A 20,868-nucleotide genomic window follows, 5' to 3' on the forward strand; every position below is an offset into this window, starting at 1 on the left:
CGACTTTTTGACTGCTCAAGTCTCAGATGCATGGAAAGAGTCTATTTTATGCCCATTATTTATAAAAGGAGACCCGACAAACCCATCAAATTACCTTATAGTACTTTTAGGCCTAGAGACCAAAACTTTTGCCAGAACATTACTTAAGCAGCTTGAGCCCTGGATTGTGGACAATGATGTCTTGCCTTTTAGCCAGACTGGGTTCCGAGCCGCAGCATCAACACTGTAGCAGTACAGAAAGACCAGTTACCACTTTTGCTGCTTCATCCATTATAGTGCTGCGTTTGACAAGATAGTACGTCCCACGCTATGGAGAAAACCAAATGACTGGGGTGTCACCTCGAAACTACTAGGGGCAATTATTGCCCGCTACACCGGCACATGGGTGCAGTGAGAACAGGTCCTCATACTGCCACCTCCAAAATCACCACCTGCCGCAGACTGAAGCAGGGATGCGTTATTGTGCCCCTCCTTTTTAACCTATACACAACAAATCTGGGCAAAGCATTGGAGGTTAGCTCCCTGGTTCCCCCAAGGCTAGGCCAGTACAAATTGCACATCCGGCAATACACAGATGATATAGTGGTAATGGACCATACCAGAGTGGGTTTACAGCGAGCCTTGAGCAACCTCCACATTTACAATGGGAAAAACCACCTTATGATAAACCGGGACAAGACCAAGGTCCTGACCTTTGCTGGCTATAGAAATAAGAAACATCTCATGTGACACATCAGCAGCCACAATCATTAAATCGGCCAGGAAGTACCATTATTTGGGTGTATGGTTCACAGATACTTCCGAACCTGCGCAAATAGTCTCCCTGAAAAAGAAATGTGCTGCTGTCGTATACAGTGTCAACCGACTGAACATTAAATTAAATAGTGCCTCTGCAGCTCCCATACTTAGGATTATGAAGGAGACTCTCCTCCCTGTGCTGCAATATGGCCATCAGGTTTTCCCTGGGGCCTGTGCCCTCAGCCTGGAACAAGCCCTGTGTAAAGATTTCAAGAAAATATACCAACTGCCCCATTACATTTGCAGGCAAGACTCCAACTGGAATTCGGGTTGCCAAAACAATCTCTAGTCTGTGAGTCAGACGCACTGAAATGCTATATTCGGGTCCTGAAAACACCCGGCAGCTCGCTTAAAGCTTGCCTGAAAAGTCTATTTGAGACCCCAGGCTATCCCTGGCCCCAGCAAATACAAAAAGCCATCACATCCTTCCACATTGAGGAATCAACATTAAACTCAGATGACGTCTCCCATATGGCCTGGAAAGAGGTAATTAACAGGCAACTTTAACTAATCTCGAACCATCAGGACAAATCCTCTTTAAAGACCTCCAATACCCTTCCCCCTAAATAACTCATACCTGGTAGGGAAACCACAACCATATTTACTGGAAGCCATAAACAGAGAGAGGCGTAGAGAAATCCTGTCTATGCGCCAACTAGGCTTACTAGTAACCAATGTTTTATTCAGCAGGGCGCAAGAGGGGCGTGTAGGTTATGCAACTACAGGTGTGAATCATGGCTGCATCTCCTGTGCTGTTGTCCCAAGCTGGTTGCCTCCAGGAGGACTCTGCTGAAGCCAATGTAACTGACTCAGGCTGTTCGTACTTGTCTGGAGGCCTCATTGTTATGTTATACCCACAAGCCTAATAGAGGTGCGGGAAATTTGTCAAGGAACTTAGACCCCCATCTTTGACCTCAGAGCCTTGTCATATTCCATCTTTCCAAAAACTGATAACGGACTATCACAAGGGGATAACCTGATTCGTAACAACAGTCCAGTCAAGGGGTTCTTGAAATTAGGTGGGAGATGGAGAAATAACATCATGATGATTATTCGAGTAGCCAGTTTTCTAAAACAATACTTTTGTTAATCTATAATGTTATTGTGCCCTCCACTTTTTTCCAGTCTCCGTAAATCATACTGGCTCGGGCGGTTTATGGTTCTTGTCTGTTTTGAAAACATCTCTCCCTCTCAAACCCCTTTTCTAGGTTATTGTGTTGTACTTACATTTCCTGCTGCTCAACCAGTATGCATGAGTGTGTGTATGGAATGTTGGAATGCCTGATGACTGTGTGGAATGTTGGTGTGCCTGGTGGACTGGAGGAATGACAGTAAGAGAGAGTGGGCTGAGCAGCAAAGATGCAGCTCCTGGTGGGGTCTTGAACTAGCCATGAATTGATCATTACCATCTTATCTACTGTTGTAACTACCATCCTGTAACTTACCAATAAACCTCTACTGTGACTTACCTCGTGATTACAATCTATCTTTTCAACCTATTACCTTTTTAGGTCTCACCTGACCCAGCGCATGTGCTGGTCTGGCGAGACTTTTTGTGAGGGCTCAAAAAAATGCTACCATGGCCAGCCTAGAGCTACAGTGCATGTGCGCGGGCGCGTGCTTACGAGCAGAGGTGCCATATGGCTTTCCTCTCGCTCTCCCGCGCTCGCGCCTCTCTCTGCCTCTCTGTCTTGGTTGCTCGCCCCTCCCCCTCCACAGAGGGCGTCTCGCGGCCGCGCGTCTTGCAAAATCGCGGCCAATGCTTGTTTGGACTTGTGTCCTGGTAATGATAGTAACGCTCGGTCTTACAGCGCTAATGTAGAAATTTCGGAAATGCCATTCGAAGCGTTGTACTGAGGTGGGCACAGTGCTCCCATTAGATGCTCACATCAGACAATTTCGCTTGGATGTGCATCTTTATTAGTCATGTAAATGTCTGAATTCGTACTTAATCTTTCTCACGTGTGTCCATCTTTCTATCGACACACACACGCTGCGCATGCCCCATTATATGCTTTGTGTGATTAGCTCTTTTTGGGCCTACATTCCCCACTTCTGCTTCCAAACTCCTCCCTCAAATGTTTCTCCTAAACTACCAAGCCTTCACCTTAAAGTATTTTAAAGTGCTTGGAGGCCGAGCTTCTATTGCGAAGCACATAACCATAGTATGGCTTCCCCTCCACTCCATTTCAATAGAAGAGATGACATTACGTTTTCTGAGCCAACTACTGTTGCACTTGTAAACGTACTTTTTACTACCTTCTTTTACATTCTCATACACACGGAAATGTACTCTTGATAGATAAAAGATGCTGTAAATATGCGTTATGAGTTCCGTTTGGACATCCATGTGAAGGACTGCAGGTGTAATAGACTTCTGTGCAAATTAATGGGCAAACCTGCTTGTAACATTGAACAACAGCACAATCTTGCGTCACTTTTTTTGCCCATCACCTTGAGCCTACAATATATTTTCTGACAAAACAGGGGAGTGGATGGAAACTAAACCTACATTTTCATAAAAATAAAATATCACAATAATAAATGCGGTGTTTTGGTTTCTTCTCTTTACAAAATGTTATGTTTCGTCTTCACGTCTTTTTTTAACCTATTGTCAAATGTTTTATCTTCTCTGTTTGCAGTGACTGCCATTGCTAAATTGTGTTAACCGTCCGACATTCATTGTTGCGCTCCATTAAATAATGCAATTCAATATACACTTTATGTATTACTTTAAACTGACAAATCTGCGATATTAATTATTCAGTATTTTTTCTGCTTACCTCCCTGTCTGTCTATCTTATGTGACAATTACATATTTTTGATGGATTCATATTAATGACCTTAACTGCCTAAGTATCTTTGCCTCTCTCCCAATATCTGAATGTCCCTCTCCTTTCTATCGTTCGTTCTCCTCCATATTTGTCTGCACATCCCTCTGCTGCCTTCTCTCTGTCCGTCCGCCACTCACTCGCTCATGTATTCTTTGACTCTCGCTCTGTCTTCTTCTTCTCTAGCTTCCTGCCTTGCCTACTTTCTCACACTCCCTCTATTTAGGTCCTAAAGACAGTAAAAATTTGAAGGAAAACTCATAAATTTGCATATATTTCACGAAATAAAAGTAACGCATAGTGAGGATGAAATGACCCATATCATATCTAATGTCTGTGCATTATGTTACTGTATGTATTACTCAATCATTCTGTCCATGTAATAGAAAGATAAGTACCAAAGGTTTTGATGGTCTATTAATAAGTACAAAGGGCCCTTCGGGAGGAACACGAGTAAAGAGACATGTTTTGATTTAATAGTGCCCCAATTTTCTGCCTTGGTTCATCAAAAGTGATAGATTTTATCTGTCCAAATTCAAAAGCAGAAGCTACCAAAATATATCCAGCTCTTTTGGGCACGTTTGAGTATCGTGACCAAATAAGAGGGTTTCAGGTGAGCGTTGTGCCCAGTTCTGGAATACACTGCAGATTATTGTGCCCAGTTCTGAAAGTCACACCTGGAGTGTTGTGTAATGTTTAGACATCACATATAGCATATTATGCCTAGTTCTGAAGGTCATATCTGAGATACTATGTATTCTCGGATGCTACATGTGGTTCATCGTTTCGAGTCCTGAAGGCTACATCTCGAATACAGTGGAAGGTCTGGACAACCATCAGGCATATTGTGTCCACTTCTGGAGGAAAGAAAAAGGTTGAAAATAGTTCTCAGACAGGGATTCAAGAGTACACTCTTTAAACCACACAATCTTTGAAGACAGACTCAAGAGGGTAGCCACATGTACACTGATGGAAATACCAGAGGGTGGATATGCCGCAGATACCAATATTCACATATGGGAATAAATAGAGTTGATGGGGTTGCATCTTTCAGCAGATGAGCAGGGCTGGTGTTTGTGTACAATGTCTTGCTCTCTTGTTGGAACCCATTTAACAAAATCCATTTTGTAGATTCATTTGTTCTTTGTACAGTTAAGTGTTTATTCTGCAGCAGTCCCTTTTGTTCCTTTTTTGGATCTCGCCTACAGAAAGCTACAGACAGATCTATTTTCTCCAATGCATTAACAAATATACATATAGTGAGCTTTCTTGTCAAACCTATGTGCTTGCTTCTTATTCAATAAACTTTTCTTCTCTTCTTTTGTTTGTCCCTCCCCTGGAGCACAGCTTCTTTACCATCCTTTTCATTGAGTGACTTGTATTCTTCCACTGCTTACAATCTGGGCAATATCGAAGCAGTTTTTTCTTATTTAGCGCGTGCGCCGCGCACAGTCGACCCAAAGGTATTGGAGGGCTTAACATGAGCACTCGTTACAATATACACATCATTTTTTTAAACAAGCATTTACAATGCAATGGTCTCGGCATTGGTAAAGTTAGAGCTATTGGCATTGCTCATGACATTATTTTTATTTATGTTTTTGTTTTCAAAACATTTAAAGAAACGGCATTGTCATGAGCAATGCCAATAGCTCTAACTTTAACAATGCCGAGACCGTAGCATTGTAAATGCTTGTTTGAAATGACCATGTGTTTTTTATAGACCCCTTGATTACACAATTCACGGAGCCTGCAGGTCATTTACTTTTAGCATGCACAGTGAATACAAATCGGCACTTGGTGTTTTCATGCAGCATTTTGACTTATTGCACACACTGCAGTGTCATTTTTAAAAGCCAATTCAGTGCGCAAAGTCATTGAATAAAACCACAATTCACCAGATTTGCAGGCATGCACCACATGATAGTCCATATCGTATCTGACTTCATTTGGAATCCGTGAGTTTGAAGGGTATTCCAGCTCACATCCTTGCCTCGTGTTCTTTGGTAATATTATTGGGAAATCCCCTCTTTTTCCAAAGCATAATAAGAGTGAGTAGGGCCTCTTTTGACAAAAAAATCACCTCCCAAAGTTGCTCCGTGAAAGGGGCCTATACTCAAATAAGGCGGCATCAATGTAGCAGACACAGAGCTTCCTGCTGTTAAATCATGGTCATTTCAAAAAAGCAAGTGATTATTTCCCCGTGAACGAGGCTCAAGAACCGAGTTGAAACGCGTTGGGACAGAGAATATTTGCAGGCAACTTATGAACTGTATCTGTTTTAATAAAGCACGTGAACTCCATGGAATAGGTCTCAATGGCTTTTTTCTGCGCAAGAGAAAAGGTTTTGTTGTGTGTGTGTGTCTATATGTCATGTGATCAAGGCAGGCAGCTGCCGAAACGCGTAATGGCGTGGCTGTTTTGAGCGCTAAATAAATCCAAATTGCACATATTTGGGTCCACTCGTTTGTTGGCGAAAAGAAGCAACGAAGCAAAAGCGAGCAACTGATATATATATTGGTTTTTTGAGTTGCCTACTATAAACTTATCATTTTTGTTGTAGAGGCAATGTGTACTAAAGGCATGCATGGTAATGACATACATCAGTCCATGTGTGCACAATCATGATGATACATTGTCTGCTGTCTTGGAATGGGTTTTCTTAAACAAAAAAGTACCTGCAGATAAGTGAGAGTTGACGATTCTAAAAGAGTAGGCTCTGGAAGCAAATTTGTGAAACAACCAAATGCAAGACTTTACATTTATAGCTGCGAGCGCTGTGCGTCGCGTCAGGTTGTAGTTTGCAGACAAAATATTTACAACAGGAGCAGCAACGAGCACGCAGAAAGAACACATGCAGAATCCCTCAAATGTATCAACATCAGCAATCTTCAGGTTTACCACATTTATGTGGGGCCTGGTAATTGCCGGGGGAAAGAAACGCTGCAGCAGGTGCTCAAAAGCATAATAAACTTTCAAACACGGCGCCCCCAGGAAGCCAGCACCCGGTGCGGTGGCACCGGTCGCACCGCCCTAAAGCCGGCCCTGTTTTGGAGCTTGTAGCTTCATTATCAATCGGAAGCTAGCATTTACCAAGCACAATGACACCAGCCAATTAAAAATATGGGCAGAGAGAAGGCAAAGCTTCCACAGCATACTCGACTACAGCATGTGCGCTGCCGCTAGGCTCGACCTAAAAAAGGAGACATACCGTGTAACAACCAAGTAAAGGGGCCAGCTATGGGGGGGGATACAAATGACGACATGGCCACATGGCCATACTAAGGAGAGACTAACAATCCTATTACGGAATCAGATGACAGCAGTTTCGAAGGACAAAAACACAAGCCAATGACAAATGTGGGCAGGTCTTCTCTTCCTTGCAGTACCTACAACAAATCCTCAGGCTCGACCTAAAAATAGGGATGAGCTTGTGAATAGCAAAAACAAATAGTACACAAAACGGGTAATTTTACTTTTCTGAATCAGTCTCATAATTGCACACACTCTAAAGACATGCTGATCATGCAGGCTGCCTTGTATCCACTGCAAACAGAGTGAGAGCCAACCCAGAAAACTCCAAGAACTTTTAAGCTACGTAATAGCCCCCCTCCCCCCTTCCATCGGCTACGGCTAGGCAGTGCGCATGGCAAGCAAGAATGCAGATAAGCAGATACAGTCAGTAGGGTGAGAATCGCTACCCTATATGACGATTTAAGACCGTTTGCTGCTGCAATCAACAAATTGTGCGTTCAACGCTTTACCTGTTTCACACGGTAAGTGCAGTGAAGTTTCACTTCTGTCCTAGGAAAAAGTGACTAGCAATTCTGAGATGAGATGCGGAGGTAGGAAATTCCATATAATCTGCCTCGTGTGTTTCCTGTACGCCCGTGCACGAATGGCGTGTCCTACTACTGGTGATTTGGACTTCTAATACATGGAGATATACTACCGTTTCAAGATGGCTGCTCTATTTACCCGTGCAGCAGTTCCGCACCTCGTGTTGTTTCACTTTTACCTTTACTTTTACTTTACTTTTTGCACGTTTCCCAATTAGTTCAGAAACTAAATACATTTACAGTGACTTGAAAAAAATGCGATACAATACTTTCTGATGTCCGCAGCGCCCTTTAGCAGGACTGAGGTCGGCGCCAGGCACGTGATGCGGCTCAGCACAAGCGAGCGCTCCCAAAATCCATTTACGGGCTTTTAACATTTAAACTTTTACAATAAACGTGTTCATGCATTAGCAATATGATTTCCCTACTATAATACCGACGATCTCCGAGTACGTCATCAATGCACGGACACAGTAAACGATAATACGCGAAGCATTCACCTGAGCAGAGAGAGTCATCGTCATCAGAAATGACAGAGTATAACCACAAACTGACCCAGCTGATGCCTACAAGCCGAGGGCACCGGAAGACACCACCGCCTTTCTCCGAGGCACAGCAAAAATGCCTCGGAGAAAGGGAGACTCATTTTCGGATTTGGGGGCGTGTTTTGCTGTTGTCTCCTCCCTGAGACTTCTCGCAAAAAACACGCCCCCCGATCCGAAAAGGACGGGGCTTCAACGGAGTGACTGGACCTCTTCTCCAGTGGCTGGCCAGCATTTAAGAGGCCAGCCAATGGAGAACAGGAGAGAAGAGGGGCGGGTGCAAGCCCCTCTTCTCAAAGTCACTCAAACTCATTAAATCTCGGAGCGAGACTGCGCAAGCGCAGCCTTTCGCAGCCGAGACCTAAAAACGAAGTGTTTAATTACCCATTAGCAGCCTGTATCACATCCTTGATACTTTCCAGTCCTTGGTCTCAAAATAAAATGGTAATTATATCATTTTATTACCATCTTATTTTGAAAAACTTTCTGTGCCTGCATGAGGGGGGTGGCGATACTCCGCAGGTGCATGTGTTTTCTTGCTTTCTCTATTGTCTTCATCTTTCCTCCTCAAATCCTCCCCTCGCTTAGTGGCAGCTCCTGCGCTAGGGCAGAGGAGCATCACCCCACTGCATTTTTGCAGTGACACAAAGGAAGGAGTGGTAGCATCCTCCTAAAGTGCACAGTCACTGCTTGGCTGGCCCAAAACAGTCTTGCGCACTTCGCTTGCTCTCCATGCAGGCTGCATTGCAGCCTACATGGGGAACATGCCCAGGCCCCCAGTCAGTGCCTGAGCAGCGAAATACGGCACTCAGACCAATCATAATGCAGCGTTGTGATTGGCTGACTGGTCACCTGGGTGTGCTTCCAGTAAAGTCGAGCGAGGGAGGACTATGGAGGTGAAGAAGCGGCGAGAAGGTAATTTTTTTTCCCTATTCCCGCTTCCCCCGTGTCCTACCCTTCCGCCCCTTATCTCCCGCTTCCTCCCGCCTCTGCCCCCTACCTCCGATCAGTGCCGGCCGTCACTGCCCTTGCTGTCTGTGTAGCTCTGCTCTACCTTGAGCTATACCGTAACTTCTTCCGCCCCTTTCCACCTGGGTTTTATTTTTTTATTTTTAACCCGCTGTCAGAAATTGGCTTACTAGCTGGTGGGGTTACAGGTCCACCAGAAGTATTAAAGGCACTATCTTGTGAAATCCAGTTAAAGGTTTCAGTAACGTAAATGTGTTCAACCCCTAGTAGCTATGTCACAGAGCAGATAGGATCAACTTATATGTAAAGCATTTATAAGCTGCAAACCAGCTTAAAGGTCAAAAACACAACACAATAAAAATCCCACCTCAAATTCTAACAAAAAAGAATTATTTAATTCACAAAATGACACTAAAATGACAACAAGCATTGGCATAGCCAATAGGTCTTGCCTTTGGGTCCTTATAAGTGTTTCGCCATGCAACAGTTGATGTTGTTGCACCAAGGATATTGTGCTGCATAACTAAACACTTATAAGGTCCCAAAGGCGAGACCTATTGACTATGCCAATGCTTGTTACTGATTGGGGTGGGGATTCGGGAGAGGCTCTTTAAACCTTGCAGTCCCATTGTTTTCCGTGTCAGTATAGGGTGTAAGTTCCTGAGGGAATACTTTTTTTTTTCCCACTGTATGAAGCACTTTCTTATTTACGCACTTTAGGAGTCTCGCCGTTTCTTGCGGCTTTACCAATCTTTTTCCTCAATACATTTTCACACACTATATTATGCACTCCGTCCTTGCCCCTTTGCCTGTTTATGCACTGTAGCCCAAGAGGCCTACAAAAACTAATTTTAATGTAATATCTAAATATGGTTTCTGATTTTAGCACATGGATAAATGTTTTATTACTCTATGGATACAAATGATTGTGGCTTTTATTAACTAAACAATAGATATTGACAATACTAGTACGACTACAGTGTTGTAAATGTGTGGACAAACGTGATTGTTATTATTTGGGTTTTTTAGCTTTTAAAGTTCCTTGCTTTACTTTCTTCTTATCTATTATTGCTCTTTATATTGCTTCCATCGACAGTTCATTACTTTTCATGTAGCTCTAGGCTGTATGATAAATAATATCTATTTCTTTTCTTTAATGGGTTTTGAGTTATTCTACACTGTATAGACAAGATCAAAAATGGCAACAGCCGAAGACATTTCGGTCGAGACATTGTTTTGAAGTCATACAGGCAATGTACGCACACTTATCTGTGTATCAAATTGTCGACTGCTCCTTTCTATTGTTGTCTTCCTCAAAATGCAATAAAGAATGAGAAGACAAAATGGATGGAAAACAACTATTAATTGGTCACATAACCCATGAGATACACCGAGCCAGTTCTGGCTTTCAAATAAACTAAATTTTATTTTGAAGGACACTGGGCTAGCAGGTAGAATACTGCCTCTCAGAATATAATACCGTCAGCCAGTTATAAATATAAAAAACCGGCAAATAATGAGTGAATATAGACTAAACCATCACAGCCCCATGATAAAGGAAAAAAGATACGACATTGTGGTCTTAAACACAGACTAACAGACATCCTTAACCTTTGCACCCTCAGCACTTTCCATTATAACACCTGCAGTTTAGCTTTGGAGCTCAATGCCTGATTTCGAAAATGTCAGCTTGAGAAATGCTGCTGATTTAAAAGCCGGGACTGACCGATGTTGCCATTCATAGCATGGCGCCATTCAAGACATGGAGTCACTTGGCAAGAAGAACTAGCTTTCGTGGGTATAGTAACAAAGTACATTTGAAATTCGGGACATATGTGGCTTAAAGGCCAGCACTGCCGACTTTGGCACTGGGAAACCAGATTCCAGGCCGGACGTACGGTCAACGTCCTGTGATTCTGGGCAAATCACTATCTCCCCGGGCTCAAAAAATTAATCTGGACTTGTGTCAATCTGGACTTGTGTCATATAATCTGGTGCTCGTGTAAAGCGCTCAACGACCTTGGGACAAGTGCGAGCTAAATAAAACCGCAAAAAACAAGCCGCAAACCTGAGTGCAGAACACATTATTACAAGTAACAGCGTGCGGGGGCATACACCCGATTGTTATTCCATGTCATTTTGAAACCTTCGTGGGCTAAAGGACTGTCCTTACAGCAGACAGGAGTTTATGTGCTGGAGTTTTAAATCCAGTGCTTAAATCCAGCGTTTAGAATGGTTAAAATCTAAACAGCATTACCCAGAACGAAAAGACGGGTAAGTCAAAAGGCCTGAATTTGCTTAATGTTTAACAGAGGACTTATTGGCAACCATGATTTAGGTTACAAAATCAAATAATAACCCTGCAGAATGCGTGGAAATTTACAAATAAACCCAAAGACAATGCTGTAGGTGACTACGGTTGAAGGAACTATCCCTGCCGCATGCACAACACGACGTGACAACGCGTAAGTGGAAATAAAACCTATTTGACAGCAAGTGAGACGCACAATTCATCCAAGCGACCTCTTTCCTGACCCCTCTCTTGCCTGTCAAATCACAGACTTGAACACAGAGAGCAGCAGATCTGCTGGCCAGATTCTGCCCCTCCCACTCACACACCCACCGCAACCGGTTAAGCCTCGCACCCCCTAAATCTCCTCCCCTCCTCCTCACCGCATCCTCCTCCCGGCTCCGGTTCCACTGCACACACAGGAAGCGGAAGCAACACCTGGCAGGAAGTACCGCCTCTAGGCCTTACTGTTGCTTGGCTACGACGCCGCACATCCCTGCTCTCCAATCGCCTCCTTCATGCCCTGCTCCGTCCCCGCCTTGGTTGCACTGACAGATCGGCGCTGTTGCTCCTGGACACATATTTTAACCCGCCCCAACCTCTGGGTTCATCCTGCGGTCACGTGACTCTCCCCTGGCTCTAATTATATCCCTGGGTCACCAAGGAGACCCGAGGAGGCCGAGGGTTAGCGGAGATGGATGAGAAGGGGTATTGGGCTTGGAAAACTGTTAATGGAATTGTGTGAGTGACCACAGGGGTGGATGGGAGATAGTGTGGGATGGTATAATGGATTTCGTAAGACCAGGGTTACTGTGATGAAAAGTAAGAGGTGTAGTGGTGGGGCAGAGGATAGACACTACATTTCGGGGGGAGGGGACAAGGACGCCCTTGGGGACATATATTTGACCCTATAGAAAGTGCAGGCAGGGTGGTAAATTTTTTTAGTTTGCACCGGTGAAACCCACCTGAAAACAAGTGAGGCCACTTCTGCTCAGGCCCCCTGCCCCCACTCAATATGCATACATTAATGGGCCAGCCCAGGAGAGAAAGGGAGTGACACCTCTGCCCGTTGATAAAAGGGACGTAATGGACGCCCATCTGCCTCCAGAAAGACCACTCACGCACCATCTGGGCTACTGGAGGTATCTGAACAACGCAGAAACCTCACAAATCGGCCCCCAGACTGCTAAAAAAAAAAAAGTAGCCCACAGCTGGAACTTGGCACCGGCCCCTCGTTACCAATCCGACCCTGGGTGGGAGAGAAAAAATGAAACATTAGTAAACCTTGAAATGGAACTGGACGACTAATAAGAAACCACTCTTTTTGCTGCAGGCAGTTATAATAAAATCCAGAACTTTTGTTTAAAAAAAACATGTTTTCTTGTGTCGTTCACTGCATGTCAAATGATTCTATCATCTCTTTATATATGATTCAGTCTTTTCTGGGACATAATTGACCTTAACCAAGTTTTCAGTTGTGGCGACCAATTATGTTTCTCTCAGCTTCAAAGAATATACTGGCATCAATAAGACGATCTGTTGTAGCTTCTCAACCTATCTAAAATCAAAAAGCTTGCTCTGTTGAAAGCATTTTTACAAACTATGTCTGTAAGTTCTGGCCCTGAAGAGTACTTAAGCATACTTCATAATAGTTAACTCAGGTGAGGGTAGCAGAGGGTCAATATCTTGGTATTGAGCAATGGTATCTTGTGTGTGTCTCTGTGCCCGTTTATGAGGTTTCAGTTCATGCCGCCATTCTCGTCTCTATCCATCAGTATTTTTGAAAGACAAAGCTGTAATCACTCATTGGATTTTAATGGGTGTCATTAATGTATCGTGCTGTAAGGACGTCACCATCCCTCTATAACCTCGATTGAACCTTGACTGCCCACGGTTGCCACTCTTGGAGAGTTAATTTTATAATGAATTAAGGGATTTCTTAAGCACCCGGCTACAACCGAGGAGCGTCCTGGTGCTGTATGGAAAATAGAAGTCAGAAGGTTAGGAGAGAGCTCATTAAAGAGTGAGAAGCTAAATCTTAAGTTGCTTTCTGAACAATTGTTCATTGTTTGTTTGACGTAATTCAACAGGCAATTTGTTTCAGGCTTTAGGGCCTTAGAAAGAAAAAGATCGGCCTCCAGATCTGATTATGTTTACCCTCGGAACGTTGGCCAAATGAAGAGCGCAAAGATCTAGAGTGAGAGTAAAATTGGATTCTAGAGGACAGATAATCTGGGCCAGAATGGGGCGGCGCCCTATGCATAAGAGTCAAGGTCTTAAAGCAAATCCTAGTTCTGACAGGAAGCCAATGCACATTTTTCATATGAGAAGTGATTGAAGCTTGCTTGGGTAGATGTAAGGTCAAGCAAGCGGCTGCCACCTGAACAGTTATAAATGTAAAATGAACAATTGATGGACAGAATACAGAACAATGTCATACATTCACCCCAGTACAGAGATCTGGGCCTAAATCCATCTTTTTTTGCTCACCATGCCATTCTAGTTTGGACCCAGCCATATGCAAATCAGTCTTGACCCTGCACCCAATGGGAACAGTCCAGCCCGAACTGCCAGGCCAGGTCCTCCCTGGACTGGAAACAAGCATCCTAGGACCGGTTTCAGGCTTTTAGCTCTCATCAGCCAGGATAGCTTGACTCTAGTGGTATGGAGTGCACAGGACCCACATCGGGCATACCCGTCCCACTCTGGGTGATAAATGCAAAATGAACAATTGATGGACAGAATGCAGAACAATGTCAAACATTCACCCCAGTACAGAGATCTGGGCCTAAATCCATCGGTTTTTTGTTCACCATGCCATTCCAGTTTGGACACAGCCATATGAAAATCAGTCTTGACCCTGCGCCCAATAGGAACAGTCCAGCCTGAACTGCCAGGCCAGGTCCTCCCTGGACTGGAAACAAGCATCCTAGGACCGGTTTCGGGCTTTCAGCCCTCATCAGCCAGGATAGCTTGACTCCAGTGGCATGGAGAGCACGGGACCCACGTCTGGGCATACCCATCCCTGATGGGGAAATACTGGCACCCTCCCAGGAGCAAATGAATGAAACTCACCAGACATAGCAGGTTTGCTCAGAAACAGAGTGACATTTATTTATTGGTACCAAAAGCATGCATCATTGCTAATTAGCAAGGAAGAAGTCAGATCTGCCACCTTAGGGGTTCTCAGACTGCTTCTTCCCAGAGTGGCTGGTTTCTGGGTGCTATATATTTCAGTAATGCCATGTCAGCGGAACTAGAATAAGGCACCAAGCCAAATATGGTTAACATGGATGTGCAATGTCTGCACCATGCAAATTATAAACAGCCAGAAATGGGCAGACCAGAAAGGCTGGCTCAGCACTGTGTAAGCAACTTGCACAACCAGATTAAGAAATATCATGTAGTCAGGACAGGCAAAGTGACCTCTAAGGGGGTACAGAATAGTTTGTTGAAGTTTGTTCAGTCAAGGTCAAAGAGGAAGCCCTTTGGAGCTCCAGGCCTCATGTTAATGTGATATTTCTAAGCATAATATCTTTTGAAGTGCAAACACATGAATTTATATGGATATTCATATATATTTTGCAACAATCCTCCCTTTTGGATAGACCTACCTTAGTGTAAGACCAAAATATATATATGTATATATGAAGGAAACGTCAGTTACATATCTTTGGATGGCATTACACAATGTTTGCATAAAATGCATATATTGCCACAATGATACATCCTGATGAGATCATTATTATATCAGCAGGCTGTTGTGATACCGGCAGCATACGCCTAATTAGGTGTCCAACAAATATTGTTTGCTCTATGCAATGCATCAGGCTACATTGCCACTTAATCACTCAGTTCCCAGGCACTTTCTGCAAGTGTCAGAAATTTAAAGGCACGCAATGAGTGGTCATCTGCTTCTACTCCTGGTCCGCAGTCGTCTTGTTCAGGGGCTTTTTCACAGACCTGCCCTGCGTTGTCCTGTTCAGTCTATTTTTCTGCAGGTGCAGACCATCACCTTTCTTCGAGACTGCATTGTGTACTTCACTCAACAGCATCAGTAGATGTCGCGTCCCTCTGACACTTTATGATGGGCCCCCATGGATCGTAGAAATGGTCTAGTCTGTCCTCTTCTTGACTGCTGTGTTGCTCAGGTCCTCTGGTGACAGATGGTCATCAATTTCTTGTACCGTGCTCTCAGGTGTTGGGGTGCTGCCCTGCATCTTGTCTCCTCAATCCATTCATGGCGTTGGTTCACCGTCTGTGGTCCAGTCCACCTAGAACTAAAAGAAACAGCTTTTATTTTTCTCACCATGACCATGTCTCCATAATCGCTTTAGAAGTCTTTGCCACATTGCAGGCAGTACTAAAGTCAGAGCATCAGGCCATTTCAGGCCTGTTCCATCAGTTGCCTTTACTAATAATTATTTTTTATTTTTATTTTGGTGCTCATTTACTCCTCCTGGCCTCAAGTTGGAGGGTGGTATGGGGTATGCATGTTATACTTTATTCCCCAAAACAACCTCTTTAGAATAAATGTAGTCACTAAGTGATCTCCTTCTATCGCTATTTATGCCCTGGTGGGTCCCTGCCTTGGAGAGATGGCTTTCCTGAAGTACTGTGCCCCAGTTGCTGCATTATTCTTCCCTGTTGGATACACCTCCATTCATTTTGAAAACATATCCACCCACACCAGCAAATATTTAAATCCATTCACTGGGAAGCAACATGCATCTGCGCATTCATCCTCCCTTGTGCAATATCAGATGGTCCCTGCTCCAGTCTTGTAAGGGAAAGGTACATACTGCGTGGGGACACAGGCATCTCATCCTGGTAGGCCCACACTCTCTTCATTATTCGGCTCACATCCAACATCAATCCACCCTCTATGTTCATCTGGTGTTGCAGACCATTGTGCTTCCTTTACATTAGCTTGCAACAATTGTCTCTGAATGAGCTGTATTTTTGGGAATGCTTTATTCATTAGTCCCATCTGCACTGGCTGTAACATGCTTTCATTTAATGGTGTGTCAGTGATGGCATCACCTTTGGCTAACTTAGTATTAGCTCCTGTGTAGGCTTCACATTTTATTACCGATATCCTGGTGTAAAATAGTATTGCTTTTAACAAGATCCTTACTAAAGGACAATTTTTAATAAGGCTCCCTGCTTCTGTTATGAATCCGTGATACCTCCACAACTGGCCACAAATAAGAACTGCAAAGCATAATGTGAGTTAGTGTAAATATTAACAGCTTTACCCTTGACTAGCATTCATGCTTTTGTTACAGCATACAGCTCATCTTATTGGGTAGATGTTCCAAGTGGCAGAGCTGCACTTTCAACTTTGTTGTCTGCTATTGCTATGGCATACCCTGCTCTGCAATTAGTGTCTTTCAGTCTGCTGAACAAACCATCAGTGTACCACTTATAGTCTGTCTTTCCTAATAGTGACTAATCTTGGCGTGGTGCCGTTTTCTACAATCTCAACACCAACTTACTTAGGGGTCTCATTTGTCTCTAAGAGAATGGATCTCATCAGAATAACCTATTGCAGGTAATACTTTAGCCAAATTAACAGGTGGGCCTCTCATTATGACATTACAATTAGACAACATGGTGCCATTATAACCTGTGTGCCTGCCAGCAGAAAAATGTTGTGTCGATCCAGGCAACAACAACAACCGTACCAAATGTAGCACCTAGACAATACAAGTATAGTCCAATACAATCAGCGCCGTCCTCTCCACCATCACAGCTGCTGACCACTAATCACTGCAGAAAGCAAAGTCACATAGTTGTGTCCCTCAGGCATTTCTATTCCAGCTGTGCCAGCACACCACTTCATTTGCAATGTTATTTTGCTCTGAAACAGAGATGGAAAGGCAGTTTGTATTCAGGCAGTCTCCATGTTGGTGCAGTACACAATGTCTCTTTCAATTTCTTGAAACAGTTTGCATGTTTATTAGTCATAGTGTTAGATCTGGGAGTCTCTAGTTGGCAGGGTAGGTACCACTGCCCAAGTAGGGACCCTTGCTTCTAGTCAGGGAAAGGGGGATACACTGTTAAGATAAACCCTGCTCACCCTCTAGGTAGTTTGGCCTGAGCAATCTAGGCTATCAAAGGCAATGTGTAGAGTATTTGTACCAACACTCACAGTAACACAGTGAAAACACCACAGATTTACTCCACACCAGTTTTAGAAAAAATAAGGTATCTTTACTAAAAACTTCACAAGACCAAATACTACAGACAAACCAACATATATTTCAAAAAGGTTACTTTAAACATAGTTCAAGAGTTTGCAGAAAGTACTCCAGGATGTAAAAGTCAGTGTCTTGCACAATGCGACTCTCAATGCACAAAATGCGACACTTTCGTGCCCAACAGTACCTGTAGTTGCAATATTGTTCCCAAAAGCTATAACAAGGAAGATGGCAAAGGCGATGCGATACTCCTGAGATCCTGGGGAGGCTTTGCAGCAGCCCTGCTTCACGCAGCAGAGGTGGATGCGCCGGCTCCGATCTGTAGGGGGAGGATGCGATGACTTTGGCTTTCGTTGCGTAGGTTTCTCAGGGGGAAGCTTCACGCACAGGTTCGATGCGACACGCTTCGATGTGGCACGATGCGCGGCGCAGCGTTGACTTCCGGCACCGCAACTCTCGTTGCGCCACAGAACGGGACTCTGCGTCGACGCACACGATGACTGGAGACTTTCACGCACCGGCAGTGGTGCGGCTCGCAAACTGGTTCTGCGACGACCCTCGCAATGTCAGGAATCTTCACGCTTCGGGACGATGCTCGACGCACTCGGCGATGCGGGGACCCTGCGTGTTGCGATGGTGCCGAGAAGAAATTTTCCTCGCACTCTCGTTCTTGCGACACGCAATCGGATGATGCGTTGGAGATCAGAATCAAAAGAAGGGGACACAGCAAAGTCCTTCCCCTCTCCTTGGAAGCAAAGCAAAACAGCAAGCAGGCAGTCTTCTCCTCTTCAGTCCTTTTCAGCTTTCTCCTTGGCAGAGGTTTCTTCTTAGTTCCAAAGTGATCTAAAATGTAGGTGTCTGGGGTCCTCTTCTTATACCCCTCCAAGTCTTTGTCTCTCTGTGTTTCAGTGGGGGGATTCCCCTGCTCAAACCGGTTCCTGGGTGTACTCTGCTCTGGAGCACCTGGTTCCTTTCAGAGTGAGGGGCAGGGTCGTTAGACGCTCAGCAGGAGGTGGAGCCTTCTTTGTGCCAGCAGAGGCAGAGTCCTCAGCCTGGCCAGCAGGGGGTGGAGCCAGCTTTGTGCTGGCAGGGGCAGCCCTATTCAAACCCAGGGACTACTCCTCCCACCCATCTAAAGCAGATCTCCCTATTCACCCTGCTGCTGACTCATCCAGGCTCCTGGAGCCACCTGGCCCATCACATGACACCAGTCAGCCAACCAGCACACAGGAAGGTTAAACAGGAGAATAGCTACTTTCTAAAAAGTGCCATTCTCACACAGTGAATTTAAAAACCATCTTGCTAAAAAGATGTATAATTAAATTCTGAACACAGAGATACCAAACTTGGATTTTCTATCTTGCCCTTATGGGAAGATAGGCATGTAAACAGCCTTCCCCATTCTATCCTATGGGCAAGATAGCCTCTCAGCAGTGAAAAACGAAAATGGCTGTTATTCACTACCAGGGCATGTTACACACCTCAGTACATGCCCTACCTTTCAGATACACTGCACCCAGCCCAGGGGGGTACCTAGGGCCACCATAGGGATGCCTGACATGTACAGAAAGGGAAGGATAAGGCCTGGTCAGCGGGTGCACTGGCCAGGTCGACATGGCAGTCCTGGACTGCACATAGGCACTGCAAGCAGGCCTAAGACATCATTTTAGCGCTACTCCTGTGGGCGGCACAATCAGTGCTGCAGCCCACTAGTAGCATTTGAATCACCAGCCCTGGCACACTCAGTGCACTTTACTAGGGGCTAACAGGTGAAACAAATATACCAATCATGGATAACCAATCAATATAACAATTTATACAGAGCGCATATGCATTTTAGCACTGATCAGCAGTGGTAAAGTGCCCAGAGTCCTATTGCCAACAACCACGGGTCAGAAAAAAATAAAGGAGGAAGAAGCAAAAAGTTTGGGGATACCCCTGCAAAAAGGGCCGTTTCCAACACAACCCCCTTCCAGCCTAAAGCCAGGGTAGACCAAGCGATACCTCGATGGGATTCCCTGCTTAGGGCGATAGAACACGGAAACTGGCCCAAACAGCAGGGCACTATTCCTGTTCTACGCCTTCCTGAACCCGGTTGGATCTCTCCATCCATACTCTCAGGGTCCACCAAGCCAACCCATGTGGAACCCTTCTCTTCACCTGTGGACACCACCTGTGCAGCACCTAGCCTAAATTGCTCACAGGTGTGTCCCAACAGACAGACAGCAAGCCGCAGTGACCAGTGACAGTGGTCAGGGATGAGACCCAGGCCTTATGCCTCTCAGGGCTCTCAAACCCCTGTGGCGTCAGAAGGTGGGGGGCAGTAGCCCCAGGTGCTTGGCACCCTTTGTCCACTTCTTTTCCTGTCAGGTCGGGTCTGACAACCTGGCACTGACCCACCAGCCCCGGGCCTGTATCCGGTGGCGGGACAGGAGGCTGGGGTAGGCTTTTCCATACCCGGTCCTCCTCTACCTTGGGGCTCTGTACCCTCCCACTTGGAGCGGTACCCCCTTCTAGAATAGTCAGGGTACCTGTGGCAAGTGTCCTGCACCATTCACCCACCAGTTCAGGGGTTCTATCCTGCAACTGGGATTCCAGGTCAGGGGGGACACCCCGGACCTGGCCCTCCAACCTAGGGTCTACACCCTCCAGGTGAACCGGGGTCAGAGGCGAGGACTCCCTCCCTCTGCACCCCCTTCCAGAATTCTGCACCCTCCTACTCGGAGCGGTACACCTCAAAGACAAACTGGTAGAGACACTGCTTACAGATGTCCCTCCCTCCAGTTCAGGACCTCTCTCCAGCAACTGGTCTCCCAACCTAGGGTCTAAACCCTCAGGTTGCACCGGGGTCAGAGGCGAGGACTCTCTCCCTCTGCACCCCCTTCCAGAGAGCTGCACCCTTTCCACATGAGGGGTACCCCTGGAAGCCAAACCGGTCAGGACACAGCTTACAGATGTCCTTCCCCCCAGGTCAGGCAGATCCTGAACCTGGCCTCCCAACCCAGGGACTAAACCCTGCGGTTGCACACCTGCCTGGCATGCCAGGACCTCTGGGGACTCACACAGTATCTCCCCGAGGGTGACACATGACTCATGTGTCTCGTGACAGTCTGCCTGGCGCAGATCTCCCGGCCCCTGTCCACCTGACAGTGCGCGAAGATCCCCCAGGACAGAAGTGGTGTCAGCCATGGTCACTCCTAGGGGACTCAGCCCTTCTGGCTGGTCCCTGACCCACTGGTTCTCCCACTGGGGAACACATCTCTCTCTCACCCCTCAGTCTGGACTTCTGCACCCTCCCAACTGGAGCGGTACCACCAGACACCAGAACCATTGGAGCTCTGTTTACAGAGGCTCCAGGTTCTTCTGACACTAGGAGATCCTCCTCAAATGGCCTAC

The 20,868-nt window shown here is 45.5% G+C and overlaps 2 protein-coding genes across 3 annotated transcripts in view; one reads left to right on the top strand and one right to left on the bottom strand.

Annotated features, from left to right (window-relative positions):
- The window catches only part of DNAJC16 (DnaJ heat shock protein family (Hsp40) member C16), a 212,770-nt gene extending 200,947 nt beyond the window's left edge, over positions 1 to 11,823 (bottom strand). Inside the window, exon 1 of one of the 2 annotated variants that reach the window (XM_085604155.1) lies at positions 11,738 to 11,823. The gene's annotated coding sequence lies outside the window, so the exon portion shown is untranslated. Of the gene's footprint in view, positions 1 to 11,652 lie in introns of both variants that reach the window. The other variant, XM_085604150.1, reaches the window with a different exon arrangement.
- The window catches only part of LOC146867312 (uncharacterized), a 143,473-nt gene that overhangs the window by 29,852 nt on the left and 92,753 nt on the right, over positions 1 to 20,868 (top strand). The window lies entirely within an intron of this gene.

The sequence above is a fragment of the Triturus cristatus genome, chromosome 1_2 (genome assembly GCF_964204655.1).
Source record: "Triturus cristatus chromosome 1_2, aTriCri1.1, whole genome shotgun sequence".
Classification (NCBI taxonomy): Eukaryota; Metazoa; Chordata; class Amphibia; order Caudata; family Salamandridae; genus Triturus; species Triturus cristatus.